Source organism: Apium graveolens, chromosome 1 (assembly GCF_009905375.1).
Source record: "Apium graveolens cultivar Ventura chromosome 1, ASM990537v1, whole genome shotgun sequence".
Lineage (NCBI taxonomy): Eukaryota > Viridiplantae > Streptophyta > Magnoliopsida > Apiales > Apiaceae > Apium > Apium graveolens.
The window spans coordinates 107030561-107058328 of NC_133647.1; positions in this window are offsets into that span (position 1 = coordinate 107030561).

Consider the following 27768-nt stretch of genomic DNA (forward strand, 5'->3'; position numbering starts at 1 on the left):
ATTTGGAGGAGATCCCAGAATGGAATGCAATAATTGAACCTTGGCAAGATACGCAAAAGAAGCCCGGTTCAGGCCGTTGACTGACATCCACAGAAGCAACTAAAGAGAGTTATGCCCAAGCATAAGCAAGATCGGGTGGACAGAATAGAAACAGTCAACTCTGTGGCCCATCTACCAAGCAGGCAGTTTTTAAATCGCCTCTTTCTTCTTATTTTAAGAGCTGAGAGCGTAAATATGAGATTGCGCACCCCCCACACAAGCACCGCCCGACGGGGGGGGGGGGGGGGACGGGGAACCTCTGGTAAAATAAGAACAGCCCCTACATTCAAAGTACCCTTTTTACCATTAGTAAGAACTTGTTTTAGTTGCATATCATAAGGGATTCGAACAACTGCTTCAAATACAGTATCTGGAAGTACCGTTTGTGGAACCACACTGATAGCTTCAATAGTTCACTGAATTTTTTGCATTTTTATTTTATTTCGCCGGTTACTATACAAGTATCCGTATAGTAGGCCTCCTTCGCCACTCCACTAGCGGCTCGGCTTCGTCCTAGAAGCTACTGTGTATATATAGAAATATATGTATGTGTGTGTATATTGTATATCTCATATGTGTGTTCTGCATCTACTTGCCTAAATTTATGTTTGATTCTAATTCCACCTTTGATTACAGGCCTTACTTTCTCGGCTTCACAAATCCACTCGACCACTTGTTAGTCTTGCTACACTACACGACACGAGTCTAGGGTAAAGTTGAAGCAGACACGGCCAAGTGAAGTCGACTTCACAGGGGATCCAACATACCATATTGAAATATGAAAGAAGAGAAGGTCTCGCCCAGGTGGCTCCCGCAAGGTAACGACTTCAAACTCAAACAAAGAACTCTTTCTTCTATTGTTCGTATCCCATTTCTAGGTCTACTCACTTGCTAGCACTTCTTTGCACCATTAGAGAACTAATTCACTTTCTTAGTTGCCTACGGTGTTCTAGAAAGAGTAGAGATAACAAGTTCTACGACACCATAGCCTGCATTAGCTACACTTGACGTAGGTTCTGAAAGATGAAGTCTCTCCTAGAGACGATGAGAGGGATGTTGGCAAGATTTTTGAATATATGTCTCTATGATTATAACTCTCCCCTGGCTAGGTCCTGGATCGCCCTCTCCTATGAGCTTCTCTAATTCCGTTGATCTCGAGATGAGATGGCTGAGTCCGATTCACCTTGTCTGCATTGCTACCTATCGACACACTATCGCCTCACATTAAACTCCCAGCTTGCATACTGCTCCTAGCACGAAAGAATAAGCATCCTTAGCGCATCCGACAGCCGGCCCTATTAGCTAGCTTACCAGCTCGACCTCTGCCACTACTGCTTCGCTAGCCAATGCTAGAGATAGAAGATCTAAAACAAGGATGGAGCCTATGACCGATCAGCCTTTGTGATTACTTATTTGAAGGCAGACTTAGACTCCTTTCCTTGGACCGGGCACCAAAGCAAGCAAGAGATTAAAGCGGGGATATCCCTCTCTTGTAACTAAGGAGTTAAAGAGCTAGAGCAGCTGTTGTTAAAGCGGCTAGGAGTGAAAAAAACTCGACCAAAAGTATTAATTGGTAGATTCTTATGACCTAGGGGTTGCAAGTCTATTTGGTTTAAGTCTTGATAATTTGAAGCTGGTTATTGATTTTCAATATCAAGATGTCAAGGATGGTGGCATGAAGGCTGAAAAGAAAGAAGAAGTTCTCTAATGGTGCAAAAGAAGTGCAAAAGAAGTGCTAGCAAGTGAGTATACCTTGGGATGGGCTCGGCTAAAAGCTTCAAAGAAAGAAGCTCGGCTAAGCAGCAGAGGGGGTTCCAACATCAGAAAGAGAATCAGAATCTAGTTCGGAATCAGAAATGGGGTAACCCTCAACCGGGGAATCACCTGAGATATAATCACCTCGATCGACTAAGACATAAGAAAGAGGGCTTCTTGTTTTAACCAGTCTGGCTCGGTTATTGATAGAGTGAATAAATCTGCCATTTCTTGAAATCTCTCTTCTGATTCAAAATCGTGGTGTAACGTGTATCCTCCCATGTTCCGGTCATGGAATTTGTCGCTGCCCTTCGGGCACGCCTTCTACGCTTATCACTCACCTACGCTTTTGCAGCATACCCCCTTCGGGATAAAAAAAATACGGTCGAGCGTTCCACACAACAGGTTTATGCTACGATTTCTCTTTACTGAACCTAGCCAAAGGATTCGTTTTCCAATGTATATGTCAACGTTGACAAAGCTGTTTACGTAATAGGCTGCTGGCTAGAAACATAGGAATTTGGAATGTTGAGAATATTCAGTTGAAAGTGAAAGGTCGAGGAAACCGAGACCGAGGAAAGCTAGGAAGGCGAGGAACGAGAAACCAAGTAGTAGGCCGGAAGGTGGAAGCATTAAATAGAAAGAACTCCGGATATTAGGCCCGAGGCTTCGCCGACCTGAAGCATGCTTCACCCGAGAAGCTGTACAGGATCCAGGCTATCATGGAATCCATCACGAACCAACACGGCTGTCCCGCTTCTGGGAGAAAGGCAGCGGATCTCTTTATCAAAGCTGTTCGCGAGTGGGAAGAAAATGAACCCAATTCAATTCTTCCGCGACCCCTCCACGAATAACGAGAAAGCAAAACTTTCGCCCGCTCCGCACGTACTTCACCGGGATTTATTCTTACAAAAAGAAAGCATCCACCGACTGACTTACTGAATCTCAAATCTATTTTTTTGTGGACCGGGCACCAAAGCAAGCAAGAGATTGAAGCGGGGCATTCTTTCAATAAGGGAATGTTCCGGATTTACCAGTTGGCCTGTTTCGGGAGACCATCCAGTTGCGTAGGCCCAAGAATGATAATTCCTGCCCCCAATAATTTACCAAATCCTGTAATAAGATGAGCATTTAGCTCAATCCGACCATAGGAAATTATGATGGCTGCATAAACAAGAATAACAAGATAAATAGAAATACAAAAGGGACGGCCCCATAAGTTCATAAAAAATCGTACGGTCAGTTCACCGGGAGGATCGCCCTCCCAATTCGAAGTTTTTTGTGTTGTATAACGGGTTCTCTCTCTAAACTCCTTTCCACAACACTAGCTGAAAACGAGGTCTACTCTGTTAAGGAGGCTACTTGAGCAACTTTAGCTACAGGAACACAAGCTGGAAATGAACGAAAAGCGAGACGAACGTGCTATTTCGCCCTATTCATTTCTCATAGCTCAAAGGAAGTTGAGCCCATATTACATTACCTAGAGCGAATGGACAGGAAAAAGAAGCCAACTCGGTCTTAATTAGTATGCTTAGTCAGTGCTGTGAAACCAATGGTGAGAATTGGTCACATAGGTGACCTACAGTTGGGCATATACACAAAGACCTAAAAAACAACGAATTGAAACTGAGATGGAGTGGAGAAGCCGGAGTCCTTATGAAAACGGAGCAAGCAGGGGAAGAGAATGGAATAACATTTGAGGCAGCTTCAAGGTAAGCCCAGACTCTGGAAAGAATGAATTGGAAATGTACCAGAACATATCTGCAAATAGGGAACTTTGTGTCTCTTGCCATAGAACAGTACTATGTATTTTATGACAAGTCCTATTCTTGTTCTTAGTCGGCGAAGCCTCGGGCCTCACATCTGGAATTCTTTCTATTTAATGCTTCCACCTTCCGAGCGATAAGAATTCCTTTCTTTATGTTGTTGGCCTTTTCTAGCCTGATAGTGAATGAAAGTTCAAGCAAGGTATGTCGAATTCCGCTCTTGCTTTGAGGACTCACTTTACCTTTTGCTCTTCTCTTGGAGTTCCTTGGAATTAATAATCAATAGCGGGGTCTCTCTCTCGACTGAGGTAGGTCACTCACATCTGGCAGATAATGGCGCACATACCCCCTTCTTCTATATTTTTCGAGAAAGAGAATTGATATATGACCTATTCGAAGCTGCTACCGATATGCGAATGATGCATAATTATTTTCGTACAGGAGGAGTCGCTGCTGATTTACCTCATGGCTGGGTAGATAAATGTTTGGATTTTTGTGATTATTTTTTAACAAGAGTTACTGAATATTAAAGGCTTATTACACGTAATCCTATTTTTTTAGAGCGAGTTGAAGGAGTAGGCATTATTGGTGGAGAGGAAGCAATAAATTGGGGTTTATCGGGACCAATGCTACGAGCTGATGTCCCCAGGATTGTAGCCAGGGATCGTCAACAAACCTTAGCTATTCGTTGGACCCTTGAAGTAACTTTCAAATGACGTATAAGCTACAGGATAAGCTTAAAGCAATGTTCATTTGATGAGATACTGGATGCTTACCGAAAGAAGGGAATTGCACGTAAGAAAAGGGGGAATCTTCATAGACTGGCTTCCACCAATCGAAGTATCGCGCATTTCAGATGGTGGTAAAGTGAGACCACAAAAAGAGCTCTTCCGAATTATAAAGAAAAAAGTGCTTAGGTTCGTTGGAAAAACCAACGCAAATCTCATATTTACTTTATAAAGCCGGATATATAAAAGGTTGTCTTTCTGGTGGGTATCCTTAATTCTCTCATTTCTTGAACCTATTCGTTTCAGATCCAAAATCGAAATGAACCCCCCGAATTCTTCGCGGTTGTGAGATACAATAAAATTCAATATAAGTCCCCAAAATAAAATGTAAATAAAGAAAACTAAAAAAAATTAGAGGGGGGGTCGCACTTCTTGTTCTTAAATTGGAATGAAAAAATTAAAAATTAATAAAAAACTAATTGAACTTACCCTGAAAAGTTCCTTTGAACGCTATATTAATAGTTCCATGTAGTCAAATTGATGGCACATATTTTATCAGCCTCTACTTCCTCAATATCAATGAATATATAGCTTGAACCCCCAAACCCTGAATTCGAAATGTCGTAAGAGATGTTCGAAATCACTGAATGTGTATTGATTGCCGCTTGAGTAGGTAGGATAAGTTTCGGAATCAGCATTGGGGTTCTTTAGATTATGCCGACCCAAAAGCTATTCCGCGGGTTGGCCACCTCGTGCAATGTGTCAGTAGAAAGGCAGTAGACACGGGCAGTCAATCTTGCTTAATCACACACAGTAGCCTATAGTCTTGTATGCTAACCTTGCTATACCGAACATGAAGGAAAGGTCATTTATACCGATACTGACAAGATCCTTTTATCGGGTAATGGAGATACTCTAAACATTCCATTAGTTATGTATCAACGTTCCAACAAAAATACTTGTATGCATCAAAAACCCCAGGTTCAGAGGGGTTAATACATTAAAAAAGGACAAATTTTAGCATATGGCGCTGCTACAGTTGGTATAGAGAGCTAGACGGCTCGTGAAGAGAGAAACCATCTGCCCCATCTATTGACTTAGATGAGGAGGTGCCTTAGACAGTCTTGTCTTTATCTTTATGCGAATCCAGTGCCGGTGCCGAAGGTTTAGCCCAACCCGGTGAATCAAGCAATTGAATCAGGAAGCACTGCGGTGGAGACTCGACCACTGAAAGTATTCAAGGGAGAATAAATGGATATCACCTTCATAGAGGCAGATGCTAGGGGGATACATCACCCTCACAATGACGCTCTGGTCATTTCTCTCCAAATCGGGACTAAAAACTTCTACAGAGCCTTCGTGGAAAGCTCGACAAACATCCTTTACTAAAGCACTCATAGAAAGATGGGTTTACCTGATCGGGACTTGTCAGGAGAGGATTCTTGGGTCTATGGTTTTTTCGCTAAGGAGTTAGAGTCATGGGATCAATTTGGTTGCCATGTACTATGGGAGAAAGCCTTCTCTCTGTAACAAAGATGCTCAAGTTTAAGGTCTTAAATCAGGAAATGTCCCATAATGTGTTGTTGGGACGACCTTTTCTCAGGGAAATGAAGGTCATCACTTTAATTCACTACCTAACAATCAAGTTTCCTACCCTAAATGGGGTTGGCAGCATAAAAAGTTCCCAATATGACACCCGAGAATGTTACTGACAGGCTATGAGGGGTTTTCAAAAAAAGGATGTCAAAGTCGGAGATGCCTCCGACGATGAACTAGAAGGAACAATCGAGCAACCAATCGAGGAGATTCATGTCCACTATTATATTGAGCAAGAAGGTGAATATTCCGCCAAACTGCCTTCAACAATGTTATTCTTAGAAGTTGATCTCAGAGTTGAAATTTCGGAAGAAGAAGAGATCCCAAGAGACAACATAATCTAGGTAAATTTCAATGGAGAACGGCTCGAAGGTAGAGCTAATGATTTGTAAAATCTAGAGCAAGTTGTGTACAAGGTGTATGCCCCTCCCCTTGAAGGCGCACCTTTAAACACCAAAGAACTTAAAAGAAGTTGATGCCCCTATAGCACAGGGCGCGTCTTCTTTCAGTAAGATATGTGAAGAAGTTGATGCACTTCCCCTAGAGGATGCACCTTCTAAACAAAGTAACAAAAATCTTGATCAGCTTGATTTCGATCCACGGATTCCTTTACCCATAGAAAAAATGGGGTCAGTTGAGGATACAATTGAAATTCAAACTAATAAAAAGGATCCAAGTAAATTTTTGAAGATTGGCTCTCAGTTAAAATTAAGGTTAAAAAAAGGACTTTCAATATTTCTCTTGGAAAATCTTGATGTATTTGCATGGAGCCACTTAGATATGGTTGGGATTCATCCTAAAGTCATGTGCCATCAAATGAATATTGACTCCAAACACAGGGGGGTTCGGCAAAAGCACGGGGCAGTTTGTGGAGTAAGTGTCGTAGCCTTGGCAGAGGAAGTTGATAGGATTTTGGAAGTCGGATTGATTAGGGAATCTTTTACCCGGAATGGTTGGCGAATCCGGTGTTGGTGAAAAAACCTAATGGGAGGTGGAAAACATGTGTAGATTTTACAGATCTAAACAAAGCATGTCCAAAGGATTGTTTCCCTTTTCCACGAATCGGTCAATTTGTTGATGCCGTAGCAGGTCATGCTTTGCTGAGTTTCATGGATGCATACTCATGTTACGATCAAATCCCTATATATGAACCCAACCAAGAACATACTTCATTTATCACCAATCTAATCCTCTATTGCTATATCAGAATGCCATTTGGTCTTATTAACGATGGGGAAACCTATCAAATGTTGGTGAACAATATTTTTAAAAAGTAGATTGGAAAGACGATGGAGGTATATGTAGACGATATGTTGGTAAAATTCAAGGAAGTTGAAGCTCATATAGCATACCTGGATGAAATGTTTTACATTTTGAGGAAGTATAGAATCAAGCTGAATCCTCAGAAATGTCTGTTTGGCATAGAGTCGGGGAAGTTCTTGGGATTCATGGTAAACCACCACGGAATCAAGGAAAATCCCATAAAAATCAAAGCTCTGCTGGGCATTAAATCTCCCATCAGCGTTAAGCAGGTATAGAGTCTAACGGGAAGGATTGCGGTATTGAATCGATTTGTTTCAAAATCTTTAGATAGATGCAAAGAATTATTTAAGGCTATTAAAAGGAGGGGAAAGAATTTTTATGGACCTCGGAATGTGAGGAAGCTTTTCGAAAGATCAAAGAACAGCTGGGGAATCCTCCTATGCTAGCAAATCCAGAGCATGGAGAGGTGTTGATTCTTTACTTGGTAGTTTTAGAATATTTCATCAATGCAGTGTTGGTAAGAGAAGAAGAACGCCTCCAGTTGCCAATATATTATATAAGTATGCAGAGACCAGATACACCAGCATGGAGAAGTTAGTATATGATCTTGTTCTAGCAGCACGAAAGTTGAGTCCATACTTCCAAGCTCATCGGATAGAAGTTCGTACTACCTATCCTCTGAGGCACATCTTGCACAAGCCAAAATCATCAGGCAGAATGTTGAAGTGGGCTGTTGAGTTGGGATAGTTTAATTTGGAATATTTCCCCCGCACTGCAATTAAAGAACAGTCGTTGGATAATTTCTTACTTGAGTTTGATTTTGAGGTAGATGAAAGAGCTATAGTGTTGGCAGAACCTTCCTCACAGGGGAATGACCCTGATGAAGTAAGAGAGGAGTTCCCACACCCTTGGTGGATTTTACATGTCGATGGGGTTGTGAATAATAATGGAGCAGGAGCGGGGATTGTGCTGGTTACCCCGGAAGGGCACCATTTGATGAGTGCCATTCACTTCATTTTTTATGTCACAAATAATGATGATGAGTATGAAGCCTTAATTAATGGTTTACAAATAGCTTTGGAAGTGGGAGTTATGAATTTGATAGCTCGGAGTGATTCGGAGTTGGTGGTGAATCAAGTTAATGGAGGGTTCTAAGCCTGAGGCCCTCAAATAGAGTTATACATGAGGTGTGTGCAGCGCTTGCTCCAAAGAATTAGTAATGCCAAGTTGGAGGGTGTGCTGAGAGAAGAGAATGACAATGCGGATGCTTTGGAGAAAATGGGCTCACATATGGACATTGTGTTGTTAGGACATATTTCCTTGGGAATTAAGGCAATCCCAAGTATTCCAGAGATAAGCGTGTTTCAGATGCAAGGATTCCTGCAGGAGACTTGGATGACACCAATTTAAACTATATTCGCACGGGGACTTTGCTGGATGACAAGCTACAGTCTCGACGCCTTCACTATCAAGCTGTAAAATATGTTGAGTATGACGGGGTGATGTATAAGAGAGGGTTTAACCAACCGCTTTTGTGATGCGTGGACCTCGAGGAAAGACATTAAATCTCAGGGAGGTACATGAAGGTATCTGTGGAAATCACTCGGGGGGTGGTTCATTGGCGTTCAAAGTCCTTAGACAGGGATATTATTGGCTGACTATGAAAGAAGATGGTTTCAAGTTTGTTAGGGCATGTGATCTTTGCCAACGATTTTCCAATTATTCCATCCCCCCTGCAACATCCCTAACTTTGTTGGCAAGTCCTTGGCCCTTCGCCATGTGGGGAATCGATCTCATTGGAGAACTTTCCGAGGCCAAGGGGGTGTGAAATATGTTGTTGCAGCTGTTGATTACTTTACAAAGTGGGTGAAAGCTATGCCACTGGCCATGATAACTGCTAAGAAAATCAAGGATTTCATCTTCAATTCTATATTCTGCAGATTTGGTATTCCGTACAAGCTCATATCTGACAACGAGAAGTAATTTGACAGTAAAGAATTAAAGAAGCTTTGCGAAGATTTGCACATAAAAAAGGACTTTGCTGCAGTCTATCGTCCACAAAGTAATGGCCAGAATGAAGCCATAAATAAGATCATTAAATATGCTCTGAAGGCCAAGCTGGAGAAAAAGAAAGGAGACTGGCCAGAGCAACTACCGATGGTTCTTTGGTCATATAACACAACTCCAAGGTCAACTACTAGCTAGTCCCCTTTCATGCTAACCTACGGGTATGAGGCTATGATTCCCGTGGAAGTGGGAGCTGGATCTTTACAGAGAGATTTGTTTATTGAGAAAGATGTGGAGGTTAATCAGAGACTCCACTTGGATTTGTTGAACGAAGCCAGAATGAATTCTCAGTTGAAGCTTGTTGCATATCAGTAGAGGATTTCAAGATACTTTAACAAGAAGGTGAAATCTGTACGTCACAAGGTAGGAGATCTTGTTTTGATAAAAGTCATGCCAAATACAAAGATAACGCAGCATGGAGTGCTTGGAGCTAATTGAGAAGGACCATACAAGGTAAAAGCTATACTCTGGAAAGGGACTTATCACCTAGAAGACTTAAATGGAAAGCTCATTCCCAGGTCTTGGAATGTGGAACATTTACGAAAGTATTATCAATAGGGTGTGGCCTTGACCCCCTCATTTTTATGATTAATTTTATGTAATAGCCTAGTACCAAAAAAATTCATTTTAGCCTAGGGGGTAGTACATATGACTAGTAGTTAAAGGATGAGAATTTTCAAATAATTTCCCCATAGAGCATAATAGCCATGGGACTGGTGTAATTTTCGTACTAGAGCGCATTATCAATAAGAGGAAAAAATTATTCAACTACATGTTTTTCAGGACGCGCCCACAGAATTATATGATTAAATTATGGTGCGCCATAATAGTGGAAGTGCCTTAACGGAATCCACTTGTAAAATCTACAGTAAACTCATGAATGCAAGTTTTGAGGGCGCACCTTAAGAGTGGAAGCGCCCTGACAAAAGTATCTTAGAAAATTTTATAAAGTTCCTGAATGGTTGGTAAAACTTTCATAATTATATATCGGGACGCGCCCCAATCAAGGGAGTACTTTAAATTTCTGTTAAAATTTTATGCACAGATAACTAATAATAACTGTTACATTACAAGTTTACATACAATTCGACCCTTAAGTATGAGGTATCAAACAACAGGGCACGTCCCGATGGTGGAAGCGCCCCATATTATAACGCCTCCAAATCCGGGGTCAGAGGATTTGGTCATCACGATGAAACCTTAATCCAAATTAACTTGTTAAGTCAATAAATAAATACCAGCAGTTGAATATTTAACATCTATGACCCCAAACTAATCCAAGATCTTTTAAGGTTACAGTTCTAGAAATAAGATATCCAAATTTCCACAAATAAATTTTTCACTTTCTTTAAAAACTCTTTTAAACAATTCCAAATCACTTGACTAAACCTGCTAGTATAACTTTGAAAAGAAGTATACTAGACCCATCTATAAAATACACAAATATAATATAATATAATATAATATAATATAATATAAACAATTTTACATAATAGAACTTACACTAGTTTGCAAACCCTGGACCAACCATCTTCCAATAGCTTCTTCTTTGCTTTCTTAAATTACGCGGATAAACGGCGCAAGCTAATCCTCACTGGAAGGTTAACTTTATAAACAGGCAAGTATGAGCAAAAGAAATGCTCATCAAGTTCATTATAGCATATATATGGTCTTTTTGATATAAAACCGACATCTCCACTAGAGCAGAACATTTTAAATCATAATTGTTGAACCCGAAGAGTTTTAATTAAGAAATCCCAGAATTGGTTCCTTAAATGTATTTAAAATCCTTTTGATATTTTTGAGAGAAAATGCTTCAACAATACTTTGAATCTCGGTGAGAATAAAACTCGTAAAATAGTGTTTACAGAAATATCGTAAACAACAATATGAAAGAGTGATTATGGACTGAATCATAAACTCATTCAAAAATCCAACTCTTGATATTAATACTCATTTTGATGTCATATCAAATTAGATATCAATACGAGCTTTGATGCTCACTACATCCTATACTGAAATCAACATCAAATATCTATATCAATACCACCTTTGATATTTAACAACAAACTAAATATCAATATCAATTAGAAACTGAATCAAAACTGTATTTCACATTTTATTCAAAATAGAAACACTGGATAAATCATTTATTATATGATTATTAAAAATAATATTATAATTTAGATTGGAATCCTTAAACGATGGTGTGTTGTTTTCGGTGATCAGTCGCGGAGCAACACCGGTATGCCGAAGCATATCCAACTAAAGAAAGGGGTACCCAAGGCACACATTGGCCTAGCAAGGTATTATAATCAAGTATAATACATAGCTCACATTGGACCGCTGTCTCGGCCTCTTACGCAACCATCCAATCTTAAAACATTTTATTTAAAGGGGTCATAATAATCGATGCTCTTATAAATTTTATTTGCCTATTCCCTTGGGCAGTAATACTCGCAACAAAACCATTTTATTCTCAAAGTATAAAAACATTTATAAATCCGGTATTTGGATAAGTAAAAACACTTAACTATTTTGAACTTGGAATATCATATAGTACTTGCATGATAAACATTTAACTCAGTGATATGTAAAACATTTATCTATACAGAACTGAGAATAGAAAAACAATATTTGAATGATCATAAGCAGTTGGATATATAAAATATTGAACTACTCTGGAATTAGAATAGTATAGAGAACTTGCCTTTGGTTTTAGCAGTTAGTCACACTCGCAGTAACATAATCCCGCATTCTGACATCTCATGGCATCACCATCTTTTATTTCAATAATTCACTGATGTGTTGCTCCTGCGATTGCTAGAAGCTAGATATCCAATACCATTCCATTTCATTCTCTCCGATGTCTAGCCCTGATCAACTCGAATGATCAGCATCTATAATTAAAAGATACATCTTAATCGCTTAAACGATAATTACTCGACGAATTACGCGTCAAAACCCTATCGTCTACCCATACGATAGCCCACACATAAATAAAAAATAGTCAAGCACAAGAACCTTGACCATGTACACACATAATTCACATAGCACGTAAATACGTAATTCACATATCACATAATTCATATAACACATTACTTGGTTTGTTAAAAGGTTCGACTCAGTATGTTTAAAACTAATATCGGGTCAAAATATGACTTATCGATCAATAATCGACTCAGAAGGACTCACAAAATAAGAAACCTTTCGAAAAAAAGAATTTGGGTCTCGAAAGTATTTTTAATGAAATCGGAATATTTTTCTGAGTCTAGACGCGTTCGTTTCGTATTAAACGGACAAACAGTCTATTTATTACGAATAAAATAAAAATAAATCAATTAATAATAATATTAAATGAATATTAAATACCTTTATATAATTTTAAAAGCTTAAAATAATTTTAAAATATTATTTGGCTCAATTATAAATAATTACACTTCATTCAACTATTTATAAATAAAATTATTTGATTAAATGAATTAATCAATTAATTAAATGAATAAATAAATAAACAATCAAAACAAATTATAAATAATTAAATCAAATATAATTTTCAAAAATAATAAAAGATAATAATTTGAAATTAAAGTAAATATTTTTAAAAAAATTCGAAATAACATCTTTGTAAACGGACTTTTCCCGGGGTTAGAGCCCCTCAAAATCGATACCAAACAATACAATCCAACTATAATCTAATAAAATTTATAAATTTAAAACATACAATAATTTATATTTGTACGTATAAACACGCAAGATACGAAAAATACGGCAAAAAGCGACTTCTACAACAACTTCTAAAAATTATGAAATAAATATGTAAACACTAACATGATATAATATATTCCCTCTCTCTCATTGATTTCTATACATCACTTTTTGGCACGCTTTTCAATGTTCCTTTAAAGCATAACTCCACAATAATTTTTTTAAAAAAATTCTGAATAAAAGTTTTATGTTTAAATTTTTATTCAAATAAATTAAAAAAATATTATGAAACTATACTTTATAGAAGACTCGAAATACGTGAAAACAGTGCATGTATAGAATCCGTTGGGACGGAGGTAGTACCCAAGTACAAAAGCGGAATCTCGAAATCGTTACCCAAAATAAATTCTGATCACCCCAAAAGATTATCTGATGTCCGAAAATATCTCCAGAAAAATCCGAAATTAATAGCCATAGGCATATACACGCTGAGATGCCATGTGGAGTAATCAGCACCGTCAAACTCCTTTTCTACGTTCCGGAAATAAATTAAAACGGAAACTATGCCCCGAAATTTTCTTCTCAAAACCTTGCAATATATATACCTATGCGTAGGTATTGAAGTGCTGATCATTTATATATAACAATTGAAATTTGGATGTACGGTTTGTAAGATATGAATTTTTGAAAATTAAAATAAATATATACAAGGAGAGGAGAAAGTAGAGAGGGACAGAGGAGGGAATCAGTGGAATCGAGGGAAGGAAAGAAAAGAGTAAGGGGGAGGGGTTTAGGCGCCAGGTGGGTAAGGGGGTGGGGGCGCTGGGTTTTGTGTTTCATGTTTTTTTTTATAATTTCAGCTGTTGTCACACATTTCTTTGATGCTTGCAAGCCCAGTTCTGTTCCGCAATTTACATTTTAACGAACAATTTTGCGGATAAAAATGATCCATAAATTACTAAAATAATTTTAAAATTTCCCAAATATTCAAAAACTAGTAAAATATAAATTTTGTAATTTTTAATACATTTTTGAATCTAACATTGGACTGCCAATTCGTGATTTATCGAACAACTTGTGAGTGAAACTAACTCGAAAAATTACGGAAATACTTCTAAAATTCTTGGAATATTTAAAACCTAATAAAATAAAATTTTAATAATTTTTATAAACATTTTTGAATTTTGTATTAGACCCGCATTTTACGATTTAACGAACAAATGTGCGGGTAAAAATAACCCGAAAAATTTCCAAAACAATTTTAAAATTCTCGAAATATTCAAAACTTATGAAAATATAAGTTTCATGATTTTTGATACATTCTTGAATTTAATACTAAATTTACACTTAAAACCAATTAGAAAATCATTTAGGGATAAATAATTGACAATATATTATTTTCTAAATTTTATACATTCCCAAAAATAATTACTGAAATTATAAAGCCATAAAAATAATTTAAAAGATAATTTAAATATTTATGAAAATAAAATTTCAATAAAATCACTTTTAAAAAATAAAAACAAAATGATACGACTCAGTAATTAATAATACAAATAATCCTCAATCACAACTGAGTCACAAACAATTAATATTACATACAACACATAGCTGACAGAATATCCACTCATTCCCTAATATTACAAAACGAACTCAATTTAATAATACAGTCAAGTGAATAATACAGTCAAGTGAATAATTTCAGAAATTAACAAGGATCGATACAACACTTAAAAATTAGCACATTACCATTTAATAACACAAACTCGACAAACAGGAATAAAATATCTACCATTTTACTCCTTCCAAATCAGAAAATCACATAAACACATTAAAATAATAATAATAATAATAATTCTGAAAAATACGGGATATTACACATATATTGGTAACCCCCCATAAATTGGTAACTCCCCATATATTGGTATCTTAGAAAATTTTACTTACAGAAGAAATATAAGAATTAATGACAAACAACTCTGAAAGCAAAAGCTATGGGGCATGCCTTGGCAGTAAACGCCCCCTAATTTTGGCGCGCCCTAATGGTAGAAGTGCCTAACGTACAAAAAGAAATACGACCATCAAAAATAATTATCAGTCCAACCAAAATAGGTAGAGCATTCCCAAAAATCCAAAACACATGGAATGGCATTGCTTAGTCTTACAAATTACACAACATCAAAAGAGGGTTGGCACCTCAAGTATTAAGATGAGTTGGTTGAATGAAATTAAAAGAAGCATAACCAGGGCGCGCCCTGAGTGTCATCACTTGGGGGAATTGATTAAAGGGGAACTAAAAGGTCAACCTCAGGCGCGCCAGGCACGCCTTCTTCTTCTTCTAGCCCAAACTCAATCCTTCTTTCCTTTATTTCTGCAACATATTTTTTCTTGAACTCTGCAATCTCCTCGCCAAACTTCTCGAAAGAGTAGTCAGGGTCAGTCGCCACGAACCCAACCTTATAAAAATGGAAACCACGAGCAAAGACGTCAGTTGTCACATCTTTCTTCTCCTCCAACAATCCATTTTTCTGTTATTCCTCGAGGAACTCTACTCTTAATTTCATCTCAGCTAGCTCGTTGTGCAGATTAGTAGCAGCTTCATTAGCAATGGTAAGTTGGGAATCCTGGTTTGCAAGCTCACCCTTCAAAAAGGTGATTTAAGAATCTGTGGCCTTAATGTCCTTCGAATGGAGGAGATCCTTGTCCTTAAGGTTGTTCTGTAAAATATTATTATCTCCCTACAACCTTTCCAGGCGTGCCTTCTCTTCCAAGATCTTATCCACAACCTGAGTGGAGTGAAACATAAGTTGGCAAGAGGCCTTGACAGAAGCCCTAGTGGATTCCTCCAAACTCATTGTTTTCTGCTACTTAACCTCCTCGTCAGTAACACGGATAGATACAGAGGGCCAAGGTAGCTGAGCACCATAGAAGCAGGATCTGAAGGCGCGCCCTGCGTTCGGGGCCTTTTAGGCGCGCCTTGCTTCTCAGTAAAGTCTACCACTGTCCTTTTAGGCATAGGAGTAGTTTGAGATACATGGATGGGGGTTGGAGTGGATGATTGAGCTTTCAGAGCATCTTTCTTCTGCACTCGGCCTTGGGCTTGTTGCCAGGGTGCCCCCCAAATGACTTGGGAATTGTTGGAGGAGCCATATCTGTGTAAGAATTAAGAGAATTTATTAATACGATAAAGAGAAAAAGAACGCCTTGATAGGGCACGCCCTCACTACGAAATCTTTAAAAAGTTAACTTGACAACTGCTAAATGGAAAATAATAATTAACAATAATTATATGTAAATGAGGGAAAGCGTTGTAACATATAAATAAACAAATCTATATGGAGGCGCCCAGATATGGAGGCGCTTCTCAATAAAAACTTTGCCTAAAAGCATTTAGGAATGTCGAGCATAGCTATATTCTAATGAAGGGTATAGAAAGGACGCGCCCCCAAAGTAGAAGGCGCGCCCAAGTAACTACACCAAATCAAACCTGTGGGTGTTTCGCCTTGAAATGTACTATATTTAAATTCTTATTCTTCTACTTCATCATCATTGTCAACATCTATGACACGTGAAACTGGATTACCCTTCCTAAACTTAACATACTTACGCTTGGTTCCAACCAAATCAGAAATATTACCAACTCGCATTAGGTTGGAATTTCTGACAAGAGTTTTTAAATTCCATTTCTATGCGACAATCCTAAGTACAACATCTGCGCGAGCTTTGGGCTCACCCTCCAGCTCTCGCACAGAAGGTTTGTCTGCTATATAAGAAAGGTAAGATATAAGAAGAAAGAAAAGCTGAAAATAGAAAGATAATGGAAGTTAGGGTGCGTCCCTTACTTGGTTCTCTATTTAATTGAACCATAATTCTGGGGATGTCATATAAATATAAGAAATTCTCCTTCCATCCTTTTTCATGGCTAACTTTCCTAGATGAAAGACCTTTCTTGTTATGTTGTTTATCGACTAATAAATAGTAATAGTTGTGATCAGACTTACGGAGGCTGAAGAAGTGGCTGACTTCTTACATGGTAGGTGAGGGAAAACCTAGATCAATGTATAATATGTACAAGGCAAAGACAAATTTGTAGTTGTTAGGTGATAGTTGAAGAGGCGCCAAGTCGTACAACTCGATTACATCCCTAAGATAGGGGTGTAAGGGCGCGCCTACACCAAGAGAAACTAGTTTGGGGCTGGTCACCATCCTAGGGATTCCGAAATTTATGCAATAGTTAAAGATGTGAGGGAGCATCATGCTCAGGGGGAGCTCCCAAATACCTTCCATATCATAGACTCCATCAACCATTCTAACTGTTCATCAGAACAGGCTAAGTATAGCCCCACACAAAACAGCTTTCCTTGTTCTTTCCTGAAACGCTTCTTCACTGCTTCAGTGCATGACTCATATTTGCTCCAATTACAATCTACTTCACTATCAGAAACCTCCCAATGCTCGAAGGGGACAGGTGAAGGTGTAGGAGAGTTAGAAAATTAAAGTGCGTCCTCATCGAAGAAATTCATTTCATCTCGAAGAGGGGTAGAATTTCCTTCGGGCGCGCCATCAGTATCAGGAGAGTTGGGCACGGCTGGTGATGAATGAGGATATTAACTTGGGGAACTGGATTTGTATGAAACTTTTGAAGGCCCTGCTCCTACATTTACTCCGATCTCCACCCCCACGTACCTATATGAGTTCAACTCCTCAAGCCAATCATCTAGCTCTGTATCAACAGGAGCTGGTGACCTTTCCTTTAAAATTAATTTCTTTTTTCCCTTTCTTTGAGCCAAAAGGAGATTGTCCAGAGAAGAGTCATCTGAAGATTCTACCATAAGTTTTCCTTCCTTAGAATTCTGGATAAGGCGCGTCACATGATCTAATAATTCAGGAGTTTGGTGGGTGTCTGGAAACTGTGGTTTGAAGTAAATATTTGGAGGAGAATATATTCCCGAGCCTAGTAAGAAAATCCTTGAATAGGTGGAAAGGTGAAGATACGCCTTCGTCTTCCAGCTGTCAAAACAAAAGGAAAAGTCTATTGAAGGCGCGCCCAAAGAAAAAAATGATAAAGAATGAATGACAGGCAAAAAGTTTACAAGGAGAAGAAGACGCGCCTTAAAGAGTAAAGGCACGTCCTGGTTAGCATATTACTGTAACAGGTGATAAACATGAAGCGATAACGCGCCCAAATGATATGGTGCGCCTTGTTTGAAAGAGAATCATATATATATATATTTGGCCTATAATGAAAGTAAATCCCATTAGAGTCCTTCAAGGCGCATCATATGCTAAGATGGCAGCCTTAAAAGGATAATTACTTATACTTTCACTACGAAGACCTAAAAAGTACATTCCATAGACATCTTTTTGGGGCGCGTCCTAAATTTTATAAAGAAAAGATAGAAGGAAGCACCTTAAGTCTGAATGGGGGAGTAAATTACCTTAGGATATTAAAAAAATGGCTGCAATTCCATAAACACAAATTTGAATTTGAAGTCTTAAAGTGGTGGATCTAAACTGATAGGTACATGATATACACATATACATACACAGCAGTTATGAAGAACACAAAAAGTAAAAGATGAACATTCATGACAATATTAAGTATAATCTACTCAATGATATCTGAAAAGATGAGAAATGTTATGTACCTTTCAGTGTGATGAAGAATTTAACAGGAAAAAACTTTGAAATCGACGAGGAGCGAATTGTATCCGGACAATAAGAGCTTTATCCGCCGATGGTGATTTTTTTGGAGAAAATAAGATGAAAGGTAAAGTAAAAGTAAGAATAATGATTTTTACTTGTATTTATAGCTGATAGAGACGTGAGACAACTGTCAATCACGTCAATCATGTTGATCACGGTTCCCGAGAAAAGAGGATTCGTTATGAATTTTAAAGGCGCGCCCTATAGATGGCGCACCATGTTTCGAAAATCAAATTTATACCCAATTCTTCAGTAGATAATGAAGAAAGATAAGAAATATTAATCCCATTTTTAATAGAATATGAAATTTGGGGTGTAGTTGTTATGCCCAAAATTCGGTATAAAGAATATTCGGGTCAAAACCAAGTTAATTGAATAAAATTGGAACATTTTATGCCTAGAATTAAGAAAAATATAAGACAAATCCTTTTCACTGTAAAAGTAGTGGGCGCGCCTTTATAATAATAGAAAAAGCCTCAAAACCCGAAGGCGCGCCCAGATGATGATTTAACAAGGAAAAGAGTCCTCAGACTTATGATGAGGGAAGAAAGCTTGAAAACTTCAGGAAGCGCCCTCTTAGTATATAAGGCACGCCCTCATGGTATATAAAAAAGGAGTTTTGTTGATTAATTCCTTGAAAAGTCAAGGCGCGCCATCATAACATGATATAAGAGGGTGCGTTCTATTGTTATATGAAGGACTTTTGAATGATCTTTTGAGCTAACCCATGCCCTGTCGGGGTGTTAGGGCGCGCCGAAAGTAGGAAAAATGGCTTGGAAGTGAACTTCAACATAGTTACTTGGATTAATTCTTTGGATTATTCAAGGAAGGAGAAAATTATTATTGCTAACCTATTTTTTGTAGGTATTCTATTGAAGAATTCCTTCCTGTAATGAAACCACAGGAAGGTGGTATCCGTGGTCAGAGACCTCCAGGGGTATGCCTGGATGGAAGGCCTCCCACCTGTAGGTAATGAGTATCCTCATTGGGGCTGTGGGGTGAATTCTGGTGTGTTCTTTGGGAGCTCTGTCTCTGTAGTCAACAGGTGTCCTTGTTGGGAGACTTCTGAGTATCCTGCACTTTCCACCCAAAAGCTTGGGATCAGTTGTCTTGTAATCTGGTACGGGCTCCTTATCCTGAGGACAATGATGCGTCCAACATTCAGGGTGAACTACGTATATACATGCGTCCATGTATTAGAGAAACAACTGGTAGCGGAAGCTTATCCTTGGCCATAGAAATGCCTTATCCGTGAAGTCTTGAAGACGTGGACGAGCCTTGGGCCTTTGTGGTTGGGCCTCATCGGCGGATATTCCTAACGCTAGTAGAAGACGATTTCTAGTAGGTTTCCTACTGGGCCTCAGGACAAGAGATCTAAGCCCATTAGGTTTTTGTTCCCCAAGAACTACGATAGTTTGATTCCCTACAATAGAGATATGCAGACAAATTGAAAGCGGGTCAGAAGTTGAGAGCACAAAGGAGCCATCACTAACCCTATGAAATCTCAGCCACCAATAATCACCACCACCAAACACTGATCATGTTTCTCGATGAAAATTGTTCATATTTTCGGACGAAGAACCACCATCATAGATCTTGTTTTCGACTACAAACCTCAAATTTTATTGCTACCAAATTTCTCTGTTAACCAAAATATACAAGTAATTAAACGTACCAAAATTTACAAGAAAAGAAGTGTCAAGCGAATATAAAAAATTAACACACCTTAAGAAAGAAAAGGCAGCCACATAACCCAATATTTCATCAATTTTCTCTGTACCTCGAGTTTTTTTGTATTCCTTGATTCCCTCAAGAAGGAACTCATGGATAAATTGTGCACAATTTTACTCTCGAGCACGTGGATAAAAAAAATGGTCCAATAAGAACTTGCATAAAGGTCTCCCTAAAGGAGAGATTAACTTCTTCCACATCCTTGAACTTTTGAGGGACCTTTTCTCAAATTTGACTTTGAAAATATGTAGCTCATCATCCGATAATATGGGAATTAGGTTTGTCCCTATCGGACCCCTAATATCCTTGCAACATTTTTGGCTTTTATTTTATACTCAGAAATGTAGCATGTATTCAAATCAAAATCGTCTAAAAGCTGTTTAATTAACTCGAAGTTCATATTTATTAGTTAAAGGTATTTTAGAAATATAAATTCCATGTCATCAATTCCTTTACCTCATTTTCTTTTATCACCGAAATTCGCCTTTATAACCCAATATCCTGATGATCGGGCTTTTTTCTACCTTCCCTTTCTACAAATCACACTCCAACATTCCAAAACACCACCTCTTCTATACATAATAGGAGAATAAGGGGATAAAATTCCTGAGATTAAAAAGTCTCATTTAAAAGACTAAACTATCCCTATTTTTAATATTTATATAAAATATGTGGTTTATTGGAATCTTACTTGAGATATTTCATTCACCTATTCAACCTCAACCCACTACACCATATTGTCACATGTATTTTTATCATATACATAATATATAAGTGTGCTAAATGAATATTTTATTTAACTCTTAAGATATTTACTTGAATTCCGCAAAAAAAAGATAGTTACTTGAATATTTGGATAGTTAATTTGAAAGAATTATGTTAGATATATTTGTGATGTCATGTCTAATAATGATTTGTGTTTAGTTTTCAGATCTTGACTAACAAGACAAATCAGGACTTAACTGGATATCAATACTTATATTGAAGTCAGAACTTAAGATATCAGAACCTAAGTTATCAAAACTTAAGATATCAGAAGATATTCATCAGAAGATAATATCAGGACTTAAGAAGACTTTCAGATAAGGAAGGCGGCTGATTGAAAGGAAAGAAGATCAAGACTAAAACAAGAAGAGATATGCATGGAGAAGAATTCTATGAAGAATAGAAGACTTGGAGGAAAAGATAACTAATTGATATATTTTAGGATACAGAATCATATTCGATATCAATTAGAGATTATCTTGTAACTGTGTGGTATATAAACACAGACATAGGGTTTACACTATATGTGTTATCATTATCGAGAATATTATTGATTGTAACCCTAGCAGCTCTCGTGATATTTGTTCATCACTGAGAGAGAATGGTTCCATTGCAATACTGTTTTATTAATAAGATTATTCTTGTTACATACTTGTGTTCTTAATTCGATTTGATTGTATTATTCACTGTATTCAACCCCCTTCTACAGTGTGCGTGACCTAACAAGTGGTATCAGAGCCTATTTGTTAACGCATATACAGTAAAGATCCAAAACAATCATGTCTGGAGAAGAACAAACTCCAACCAAGCCCACCAAAACTGAAGAAACTCCAAAGACTCAAATTCACAGTCGATATGAGACTATTAGGGTTCCCATGCTGAGACCTTCTGAGTATCCCATATGGAAAGTGAGGATGACTATGTTTCTGGAAGCTACATATCCAGAATACCTTGACAGAATTAAAGAAGGACCACATAAGCCAACCAAGCTCTCTGTTGTAGTTACAGATCAGCCAGCAAAGATCGTACCAAAGGAGAAAAGTGAATATATAGGTGAAGATATCTCATCTATTTCCAAGGATGCAAAGGTAAGGCATTTGCTGCATAGTGCCATTGATAATGTCATGTCAAACAGGGTAATCAACTGCAAGACTACAAAGGAGATATGGGATGCCTTGGAGACAAGATGTCAGGGAACTGATGTAATTAAAAAGAACAGAAGGACTATACTCACTCAAGAGTATGAGCACTTTGACTCAAAACCTGATGAGTCATTAACTGGTTTATATGACAGATTTATCAAACTCTTGAATGATCTGTCACTGGTGGATAAGGAATGTGATCTTGAAGATTCTAATCTTAAATTCCTTTTAGCTCTTCTTGAAAGTTGGGATTTGAAGGCAACTACTATAAAAGACAACTATGCTCTTGATGAAACTACTCTTGATGAAATTTATGGTATGCTCAAAACTCATGAACTTGAGATGGATCAAAGAAGCAAGAGACATGGGAGAAAGTCAAGGATAGTTGCTCTTAAGGTTGAGGAGGAATCCCCCAAAGTGGTTGTCTCAAAGAAAGGCAAAGGAAAATCTCTCATCACAAAGTCTGATACTGAGTCATCAAGTTCTGAAAGTGATGAGGATTCAGAAACTGAAAGTCTATCTGAGATGGATGTTGATGAAGAGATGATGAGATTGTGTGCTCTTATGGTGAAGGGTATCACAAAGATAACCTACAGGAAATTCAGAAGGAGAAAGAATTTTTCCAGGAAAAGTGGAAGTTCTGATAAGAAGGGATTCAGAAAATCTGAAGGCAAAGCAGGAAAGTCTAACAGAGGAGATTACTCAAATGTTAAATGCTACAATTATGGTGAGAAAGGCCACATATCTCCTGATTGCAAGAAAGGAAAAGGTGACAAAGGCAAGGCACTTGTCACAAAGAAGAAAAGCTGGACAGACACTTCAGATTCTGAAGATGAGGTGAACTATGCCTTGATGGCAAATGCTGATAGCAGTTCTGAAGCTGCTGAGTTAAAGGTACCTCAAACAACTTATGCTTTTCATACTGATGATATTACTGAGTTGAGATCTTATCCTAAAACCATATTCATTAGCTATAGAGATCAGACTTTAACATGTGATAGGTTAACTTCTGAAAATCTGGCTTTTAAGAAACAGAATGACTATTTAGAAAAGGAGTTAGTTATGTTCCATCAAACTCAGAAAGAAAGAGATGATGCTTTTTATGTTAGAGATGAAGTGTTAAAATTGAATCAATCTCTAAAAACTGAGTTAGAATTCGCTAAGTAGTGGAAACTGGAAAGAGGGCTTAAGTTATGGAGAAGATAAAAGTGAAATAGGAACTGAACAAATTAAGCCAATTTTTGTTAAACAAACTGTTAGCCAAGGGTAAATCCTGTTAAGTTTGTAGCTAAAACTGTAAAGTCTGATTCTGAAAATATGAAAGATACTGAGACAGAAGTTAAGGCAGAGCTAACTTCCGAAAAATTAAAACAGGATAAGCCAACTGAAGTCAACATAGGCTTAATGACAAAGAAGCAGCTTAAGTATAAGCTGAAAGAGATTAAGAATGTAAACAAGATAAAGCCACCTAGGAAAAATAGGAATGGAAAGAAAGGTGTGAATAAAAGCAATAATTATATGCCTGTTCCTAATGCTCCTAGAAAGAAATGCTATAATTGTGGAAATTCTAACCATCTGGCTTCTTTTTTGCAGGAAGAATAAGAATATAAACTCCTTATCTTCTAAATCAGGAGTTAAGAGTCAGTCTGTTAGGTTTAAGCCATAAAATCCTTGTTTTCATTGTGGTAGTGTGTGGAATTCCATTTATACTTTTAGGAATATCATAGTTTGTACTATGATTATTATCAAAAAAAACCTTCTTTGAAGAAAGTTAGCATTATTCCTTCTAGTGTAAGTTCTGGTGCAAAGTCTGATACTGTAAATTCTGATAAACAGCATGTTAGCATAAACTCTGAAATTAAATCCGCTGCAAATGCTAGCAAACTTAATAAGGCCAAAGGATCCAAGCAAGTCTGGGTCCTTAAAACTAATCATTAGTGGTTTTTGTGATTGCAGGGCAACAGGAAAAACATCCTAGTTCTTGATAGTGGATGTTTAGGACATATGACTGGAAATAAAGCCCTGCTATCAGACTTTGTGGAGAAAGCTGGCCCAGGAGTTTCTTATGGAGATGGCAACATGGGAAAAACTCTGGGATATGGCAATATCAATCTTGGAAATGTCATCATTGAAAAAGTAGCTCTAGTCTCAGGACTTAAACACAATCTGCTGAGTGTTAGTCAAATCTATGACAGAGGTTATCATGTGGATTTCTTTGAAGAACACTGTGAAGTTGTAAGAAAATCTACAAGCAAAGTTGTTCTGAAGGGATACAGACATGGTAACATTTATGAAGCCAAGCTTTCAACAAGTTCTGATGGTTCTGCAATCTGTCTGTTAAGCAGAGCATCAATTGAAGAAAGCTGGGATTGGCACAAGAAACTCTCTCATTTAAATTTTAACAATATAAATGAACTAGTCAAGAAAGATCTTGTGAGAGGACTGCCAAAATCAGTATTTGCTCCTTATGGCCTTTGTGATTCATGTCAAAAGACAGAACAAAGAAAATCTTCATTCAAGAGCAAGACTGAATTTCAATTCTTGAGCCTTATCACCTACTACATGTTGATCTATTTGGTCCAGTAAATGTCATGTTTATTGCAAAGAAGAAATATGCTATGGTCATAGTAGATGAGTTTCCAGATACACATGGGTGTATTTCTTGCACACAAAAAATGAAACTGCATCTATCTTGATTGATCATGTCAAACAACTGGATAAATTGGTCAAAGACTCTGTGAAAATCATAAGAAGTGATAATGGTACTGAGTTCAAGAATTTGATCATGAAAGAGTTCTGCAAAGACCATGGAATAAAGCAGGAATTCTCTGCTCCTGGAACTCCACAGCAAAATGGAGTTGTTGAAAGAAAGAATAGAACTCTTATTGAAGTTGCACGAACTATGCTTGATGAAGCAAAGTTACCAACCTACTTTTGGGCTGAAGCTGTGCAGACTGCTTGTTTTACTCAGAATGCAACACTTATCAACAAGCATGGAAAGACACCATATGAGATGGTAAAGAAAAAGAAGCCAAATCTGAAGTATTTTCATGTATTTGGATGCAAGTGTTTTATTCTTAAGACTCATCCTGAACAGCTATCCAAATTTGATCTAAAAGCTGATGAAGGAATTTTTGTTGGATATCCAATTTCCATAAAAGCCTTCAGAGTCTACAATTTAAGAACAAGGGTTGTCATGGAAATCTATCAATGTCTCTTTTGATGATAAGAAGATTACTGGACTTGAAGATTTTAATGATCATGATCAGCTGAGATTTGAGAATGAAGTTTTAAATTCTGATTCTGTAAATTCTGATAGTCTAAATCCTGATACTGCAAACTCTGATGGGTTAAACTTTGATGTTATTGAAACTGTGGTGACTACGCCAAAGGAAAATGCACCTGTGCAGGGGGGCATATTGAAGATCCAACCACATCTCAAGAAGCATCAGAACCTAGAACAGGCTCTTCAAGTTATGATTCATCAAGTTCTGATGGGCCAAGTTCTGATAATTCTGGAAACTCAAATTCTGAAGGATCCAACTCAGAGAGCATAATTTCAGGGGGAGCATCAGAAGATGTTGATGGAGATAGCATGGATCATGAGGGTAGCATCCAGTTCTAGAGATCAACTTCCATCTGCAAGAAAGTGGACTAAAGCACACACACCTGATTTAATCATTGGTGATCCTGAAGAAGGCATTAGAACTAGAACAACAACATCAAATGAATGTCTCTATCATTCTTTTCTTTCTCAGACTGAACCAAAGAAAGTGGAAGAAGCTCTTCAAGATGCTGATTGGGTGCAAGCAATGCAGGAAGAGTTAAATGAATTTGAAAGAAATAAAGTCTGGACCCTAGTGCCAAGACCAAAGAATAGATCTGTTGTTGGTACAAAGTGGGTGTTCAGAAATAAAACTGATAGTGATGGCATAATTACAAGAAATAAAGCAAGGTTGGTTGCAAGGATACTCTCAACAGGAGGGAATTGATTATGATGAAACATTTGTACCAGTTGCTAGATTGAAAGCCATAAGGATATTTTTGGATTATGCTGCTCACAAAAAGTTTAAAGTCTTTCAAATGGATGTAAAAAGTGCTTTTCTTAATGGAGAATTGGAAGAAGAAGTATATGTTGAACAACCTCCAGGTTTTGTAGATTCAAAATTTCCTAATCATGTCTACAGACTTGATAAAGCACTTTATGGCCTTAAGCAAGCTCCAAGAGCATGGTATGAGACATTAGCTCAGTTTCTTCTGGAAAGTGGATTTAACAGAGGGACTATTGACAAAACTTTATTCTATCTCAACCATGGAAAAGACTTACTTTTGGCATATATATATGTTGATGATATCATTTTTTGTTCTACAAATGACAGACTTTGTAAAAGGTTTGACAAGCTAATGCAGTCAAGATATCAATTGAGTATGATGGGAGAACTTAGCTATTTTCTGGGTCTTCAAGTCAAGCAGAATGAAGAAGGAACTTTTATTTGTCAATCTAAGTACACCAGAAATTTGTTGAAGAAATTTGGAATGCAAGACTGTTCAAGTGCATCCACTCCCATGGCCACTGCAACAAAATTGGATAAGGATACTGGTACATCAGTAGATATTACTGATTATAGAGGTATGATTGGCTCACTACTCTATCTAACTGCAAGTAGACCTGATATCATGTATGCTACCTGTCTTTGTGCAAGATTTCAAGCAGATCCAAGAGAACCTCACTTAACAGCTGTGAAAAGAATTTTCAAGTATCTTAAGGGTATAACTGATCTAGGATTATGGTATCCTAGGGAATCAGACTTTAAGCTAATAGGTCACTCAGATGCATATTTTGCAGGGTGCAAAATTGACAGGAAAAGCACAAGTGGAAGCTGCCAATTTCTTGGAGGCAGATTAGTTTCTTGGTTTAGCAAGAAACAAAAGTCAATTTCCACATCAACTGCAGAGGCAGAGTACATTGCTACAGGAAGCTTTTGTGCACAAATTCTTTGGATGAAGAATCAGTTACTGGATTATGGGTTAACATATTCTAAAATACCCATTTACTGTGATAATCAAAGTGATATTGCTATGACAGGTAATCCAGTTCAGCACTCAATGACAAAGCACATCAGCATTAGGTATCACTTCATAAGGGAACATGTGATGGAAGGTACAGTGGAATTGCATTTTGTTCCAACAGATCAACAACTAGCAGATATCTTCACAAAACCACTGTGTGAAGCTACTTTTACAAGATTGGTAAATGAACTTGGAATGGTTTCAGGTTCTTTCTCTAAATCTATTTAGTTTATGTTCTGATACATCAGACTTTATGATCAGTATTTACAGATATTACTATCTTTATGTAATATGTGCTTAAATTGGAATTTACCTAAGTGATGATTATTGTCTGATGTGAATTTCTAAAACTATGATAGTGATATAAATGTTTCTGTGACTATTCAATCCAATGAGGATAACTGTGCTAGATGCTGACCTAGTAGTCTCTAA